The following is a 7280-nucleotide window of genomic DNA, read 5'->3' as shown; positions in this document are numbered from 1 at the left end:
CAAACTATCATATTGCAAGACGTAATTTTTATAAAAAGAAAATATTACGCAGGAAATAGGAGGGAGGTGGAGAGGAAGCTATAAAAAGAAGAAACAAAAATGAGAAGAAAAACTGAGATTTAGTAAAAATAACGCAAAAACATTTAAAAACCAGCAAAGTGTGAGAGGTAAGAGGAATAATAATAATAATAATAATAATAATAATAATAATAATAATAATAATAATATAAGAATTTTGCATTTTTAGAATTTTATAGTCCATCCTACAATCCGTTTTCACCTCTTTGTGTGAATCATTTTTCTTGGTCAAAGAGAAATAATTCCAAAAAAATCACCAACTTTAATCGCATAGTTTATACAGATATCAAGTATGTGAAAGTGTTTTATACTTAAAAAATAAACAGATTTGCACATAATAATAATAATACACCTAAACCTAACATAAGACCAACAAAATTTTTCTAAGTAAAAAAGACTTGGATTGTTAAAGGCAAAAAGTACTCTTAGTTCAAAGATTTGCACATAATAATAATAATAATAATAATAATAATAATAATAATATCTTTGAGAAACACCGATATTTTTAGGGCACCCACTGTGGGAATAATGGATGAGTTTAAAAAAATAAAAAATAAAAACTAACATAGATGGTGCTGAACTGGACCGGGGTTATTTTGGGAGATAAAAGAGTCAAAGGGGTTTGACTATAGAGCGCACGTGACAAGGACGTGAGAGGAGAGCCGTGCTAGTTCCGGAGTAGACAAGAGTGGACGTCGTTAGGCACACCGACATATCACATCAACTTTTCCACATTTTTTGTTTTTCTTTTTCCTCTCTTAGTAACTTATATTATTACTATTTGCTTCCTCCTCATTTTGCATTTACGACTTTCTGTTTGGATAGTTTTATATTTTTTAAAAATTCACGTCCATAAATGAAGAAAGCCCATAATTTGTCTTTCAATTATAAATAAATGTTAAATTATCTTTGAATAATTTATCTTATAAAAAATGACTAGTATTATATACATTGTAGACATGTGTATATGTAGAAATCTATCATACAACTAGGGTATCTTTATCTATTAACATAGAGTTTAAATAACAAACCTATATCCACAATCGAAAAATTGTTACAACTATTACATAAAGAAACTTGAATTTGATAACTTTTAAATGTCTCAAATTTTTTTTATCTAACCAATACTTTTCGATTATAAGCATATTAATAAAAATTTTATTTTTAAATTTATCTTAATATACTCATTCTGTTCTACACACAAATATCTCCATTTTAAACTAAAATAGTTCGGTACATTACAAACAAAAATTAATTAAAATAAATATATATTTTTTAATATCTTTATAAATATTTTGATAACAATTATTATATAACCAATCATTTTGGTCTGAAATTTTGGGGAAAACTCTAAAAGATTTAATTATATTTTTTTTAAAAAAAACTTTAGAATACGCAGTTGTACGGTATACTACCAAACATGTCAAGTAATAATAATAATAATATATATAATATACATAATATACATGCATGCATGATTAGAAGAGTAATAAAATAATAGTTTTGAAAAGGAAGGTGACATGGCTTGAGGGTCACGTCTTAACGCGTACCGGATCACGTGCGGGCGCGCCTGTCCACGCACGGAACAAACAAGCCCAATCCGTTAAGCAACATCCATTCCTATTCCAATTCCAATTCCTATTCTTATTCCCCAAATCTCAATAATTTAAATTAATTAATTAATTTATTTTTCTAAAACTTATTAATTATTCAATCTTAGGAATAAAGAACAAGGAATTATCATTATTATCACACGATCCCAATATTCTCCTACACTGCTTCATTGACCACGTTTCTCACCTTTTCATTTTTCCCAAACTACCCTTTTTTTATATTTATATTGACCTCATTCCATTAGTTAATTTTAAATATTTTTTTTATATGATAAAATAAGCCAACCATCTCGTACTTTAGAGGCACATCATCACTTACATAAAAAAAATAAAATTAAGATAAATTTTTTTATAATTCTGACCCAAATCTTCTCAGCTATAAAATATTAGTAAGTAATAATATGTACTTGATATAAACTCAAAATAGCCTGTAAAAACTGTGTTCTTGGGTGAGAGTATAAAGCTAGATTACCGATTTTTGACACTGTCCCAAACAAATTGTTTGTCTCCATTCATTCATGAAAAAAATAATAATAATAAAATAAAATAATATATTAAATAAATAAAATGTTGAGGGGTATAATCGTCATTTTCACTGGCTTTGTTTTAACTCGAACGGAGATGGAGCTAATCCCCGTGCCGTGCGTGCCGTGCCGTTAAAATCGTTGACCAAATCCCCGCCGCTTTGGCTTAAGAGATCCCCATCAACGGCTGACAGATTGCTACGTGTCTCAAAGCGCCGGCACACCAGTTGCTTCTCCGGCGCGGACACCGTTTCTGTCTCGCTGATCCTCCGGCATATCTTACCGCGGCTCAACGACATCCCGTGGGACCCACGTGATCACAAACGGACAAAAACTCCTCGCATGTGTGCTTTGTCATCTAGCGCGGACCGTTGGGTGTAGTGGGACCAGGATAAGGACACGTGGACATCAACTCATGATCTTGTGACACGTGTGAAATGATATGGAAAGTCATCACACGTGTCAAGCTCGTGAGGGTATCGTGTCAAGGAGGTTAGCGGCGGGAACAAGCCTGATAGGCCGCACGCGAACGGTCTCCTCGAGCGCCACGTGTGTTGCTTATCCCGAGACCTTATCACCGTAATGGCCCGGAGCCGCCTTGATGTGACACGTGGACTGTATGTGGGCCCATCTCTACGCATGCAATAATGCACATATCTGTACGTATTTACATACCAACAACTATAAAATGTATTTTTTTAATTCAGTTGAAAAATAAGGTATATGTTTTCATTAGAATAATTTTAAATTTATATCTAATTTTTTTTAATAATATATCTTTTGAAAATTTTAACATGAACTTTAAGATATTTAATTGATATTATTAAATAAACATAATTCTGACTGACTTAACGAAACCAAACCTCAAAATTACTAATCCAATGTTGGGTTTTATTTATTACAAACTGTACAACATCATTAACTCTCCTAAAATATATACCCTCACCATTCGAGTACTAATAGATGCGATAGATGATAGTCATTCTGCTATGTAATCTAAAATAATATGGAATAAATTATATATATATATATATAATTTCATATGGCTCATATATAGTCGCACAACGGATTTCGTTATTTTTTTTAAGGAATACAATTAAATAGGTTGGGATGCAAGGACAATATCACCCAATATAGTATATGAGATATTTTTGTATATATATATATATATATATATATATATATATATATATATATATATATTCTAAAATTATGATATTATATATGGTATTGTAATTTCTCTGTTTATATGATGAATAAGACAATACATTCACTTTAATCTCGAGATATATATAGAAATATTGACGAACTCTTATAAATGATACATTGTTAATTTTTATTTTATTATATTTATTTATTTATTGCATTATTAATTTTTCAACAACTCATGTATATTATTATATTTTGAATAATTCATGGAATAATATTACGAACCTTAATTAAATAACAAGGGGGAAAGGGTTGGTGTTATGGGTGTCATGTTATTGTGACCTCAAATTTAGCGGTAAGCCAGTGAGTAGCTGCACTAAATTAATGGCCTAACTAATCAACTCTTTCTAACCAACTTTTATTTTATTTTATTTTATTTCTCAAATTTGGAACAATTACCATTAAAGAGAAAAAAAATTGACTTCATTTTATCTAATGTTATTTTTTTTTCAGATTAATAAAATAATGATATATATATATATTGTATTTTTTTATGGAGCAAAAATTTAACTCATTTATATTTGGCTTAATTTATAATCAATAATATTTCATGGATTTGCTGAAAGGCAAAGAAATCAAAGAAATCTTTTTCTTGCATTCCTTTGTTTTAAATCCTCCATGCAAGCATTGTGTATGACCAAACCTAATTCAATTCAAGCATTCAAGTTTGCATCCAATTTATGCATGACATGACTAAGGACTAATTAATAATATTGTATTAATTTTTTTAAAAAATTATGGTTAGACTTGTTTGCATTTTGATTGATAGAGTTTGATTAGGCAACTAATTTTTTAGACATTAAGAAAGCACACTTTGGTTGTTGTTTTGTTTATAAAGTAGAAGGATGAGACAAAACCATATCCGATTCATAATATTTTATTATTAATAAAAGTGTGCGTAATCAAGATAAATTTTTCTATAAATAGATTATAGCAAAAAGTTTTTGATTGTACTCAAACTCTAAAATACGACAACCGGAATTTTTGAATTTTTGTTGTAGAATTCAATCTTAAAAATACGAAAATAATTTTAAATTATTTCTTTATACTAATTAATTTGACTTATTGCTTTTTTAAAGATTATTTATATTTATTTAAATAAAATATTAAATTTTCGTAGAGTTTAATTTTAGAACACCGAAATATTTCAATTGTTTCTATAGAATAATTAATTTGACTTGTCCTGTTATAATTTATAAAGTTATTTTTTAATATTCCTTTAAATGTTTTATTATTATAGTTGATAAAATAGTAATAAATTGTATTAATGGGCTATTATTATTACTAATTATTACTTACCATTATTATGTTAAGAAATCTTGAAAATTTTAAAAAATACAAAAATAATAGTAGAAAGCAATTTAAGAAAGCTATTTTTTTTTAAATATTCAATTTCCTGGATTCTTATTATATTGAAATTGGATTTATTCATTGAATTTTTTTAATTAATACATATATTATGTATCAATATTGCTACATTGAACTTGAGAATAAAATCAAAAATCAATTTAAAGTTTCTTTTATTTAATCGGGATCTTTCAAATAATGACCAAAAAAATATGGCCCTTTTTTTCTTATTTTTTTAGAAATCACTTAATTTTTGTCATATTCTCATTTTTGTATTTTTTTCTACAATGTAAAAAAAATCCAAATTAATTAGAATTAAAAATTATATTATTATTTTTTACAAATTCTCCAAATCATGGTCTTGCTCATAAATATTACATATTTTTCATTCAAATCCTTAAAATATTAGAAATTGGATATTACAGAATTTATACATTTTAAATTTCAAGAATATAAGAAAAAAACCCTAATTAAATCTATTAAAAAAATTAGAATAAACATCAAGGACCCTTTTTGCAAAAAGTACACAGTCCGTTCCCAAAAACCAGTGTAAGAACTGTTGTACTGAATATTATTTCAAAAACCAACCCAGAACTTGTTACCTATCCACGTGTCAACAAAAGTATCCGTTCGATCGCCAAATCAAGCTATTAAAAACCGTACACGTGGAAATGTTCGATTCTTGGTCACTTTTAACGGTCTGCGTACTGGTTTCCTGCACGGAAAGCAACAGACCCGCCAAATGACCGTGCGATTCTTCGGCGATTTAGCGCAGGGGTAAAATAGTCAATCAAATCAAAATACCTAAAAATTTCTCTCTCTAAAAAAGATATGGTTTTGTTTTCTTTCTCTCTCTAAAAAGTTTTTTCAGTTTATATAAACTTCTACCCTTTCCTCTCCTGCGCTCATCGCCAACCATGCGGACTCGGAGCGGATCCTTCTACCCAAAAAAACCCGAATCCGATAAGGGGAACACTAGCACCACCACTGGAAACAAGAGAAGAAGACGAGATATCGGATTCGGGTCTGCATGCGGACATGATCCGACCCGCAAGCGATCGAAACCCGGCGGCGACCTTGGCCCAGACTTGTTCGAATGGCTCCACGACGACCTCGTTCTCTACATCCTCTCCAAGCTCGCCACCGTCGCTGCTGCTCCGGCGGATCTCATCAACGTCCTCCTCACGTACGATCTTCATCACCATCGATCTCTGCAATGTTTTTTTATTTATTTAATGGATTTTTTTAGGGTTTTTCGTTTTTGGTTCTGATTTTTGGGGGTGTTTGTGGGTTGTTGTAGTTGCAAGAGATTCAGTGGGTTGGGGATGAATCCTTTGGTTTTGTTGAAAGCTTCGAAGAAATCAATGGCGATTAGGGCTAAGAATTGGTCCGAATCCGCTCACAAATTCTTGAAGATTTGCTCCGATGCCGGCAATCTTGAGTCTTGCTACACTCTCGGAATGGTTCGCCCCTTTTTTTTCTTCAATTTACTCCATTTTTCTTCTCAAATTTGAAAGATTGGAAAAAGAAAGGAGGAATTTTTATTTTTATATTTGTAAAAATAATAATAATAATAATAATAATAATAATTAGGGTTTAAATTGTTCACAGATCCGGTTCTACTGCTTAGCGAGCCGAGGGAGCGGCGCGGCGTTGATGGCTCGAGCCGCCATGGCTTCACACCCAGCGGCTCTCTACTCGCTAGCCATCATCCAATTCAACGGCAGCGGCGGCTCCAAGTCGGACAAAAGACCTCCGCGCTGGCGCCGCCCTTTGCGCCCGCGCAGCCCTTCTCGGCCACGTCGACGCCCTCCGCGAGCTCGGCCACTGTCTCCAAGACGGGTACGGAGTCCGTCGCTCCATACCCGATGGCCGGCGCTTCCTCCTCCACGCCAACGCCCGTGAGCTCGCCGCCGCCTTGGCTTCGCGCCAGCCACTGGCAACCGTCCCTCTTGTAGGATCCCCGTGCCCTCTCTTATCGGATTTTCGGATGCGTGATTCTACAATCCCGACCCGCACCCGGCGAACCGGTTTCTGATCGAGTGGTTCGGTTCGAGAGGGGTTGGGTCGGATGGGTTGAGGCCGTGCTCGCACGTGGGATGTGGGCGTGTGGAAACTAGACGGCATGAGTTTAGACGGTGCTCAGTTTGTGGCGCCGTTAACTATTGCTCACGTGCTTGTCAGGCTTTGGATTGGAAGTTGGTTCATAAGGCCCAGTGCTCGCCTATGGACCGGTGGGCCCATGTTGCTGAACCCGGTCCCGGTTCAGTGATCCGGCTCGGTTCACTCTAAGGTTTTTGCATAGCAGAAGAGGAAAGGGAGAGGTTTCTTTCTTTTCTTGTTTTTTTCTTTGTTTTGTTTTTATTTGTTGTTTTATTTATAGAGTTTTTTTGTTTTTGGGGGAAAAAGGGGATATTTAGATGGGCGGTTTATTGTTTGTGTTGATCTTTCGATGGTTTGGAGGAGGAATGGAGGGTCTGTTCAAGAATTATTATTATTATTATTATTA

The 7280-nt window shown here is 33.0% G+C and overlaps 1 pseudogene; it reads left to right on the top strand.

Annotated features, from left to right (window-relative positions):
* The first annotated feature begins 5675 nt into the window (after positions 1 to 5675).
* Positions 5676 to 7064, top strand: LOC120270622 (annotated as a pseudogene).
* The last annotated feature ends 216 nt before the right edge of the window (positions 7065 to 7280 follow it).

Source organism: Dioscorea cayenensis, chromosome 10 (assembly GCF_009730915.1).
Source record: "Dioscorea cayenensis subsp. rotundata cultivar TDr96_F1 chromosome 10, TDr96_F1_v2_PseudoChromosome.rev07_lg8_w22 25.fasta, whole genome shotgun sequence".
Taxonomy (NCBI): Eukaryota; Viridiplantae; Streptophyta; class Magnoliopsida; order Dioscoreales; family Dioscoreaceae; genus Dioscorea; species Dioscorea cayenensis.
This window is presented reverse-complemented; position numbering and strand designations above follow the sequence as displayed.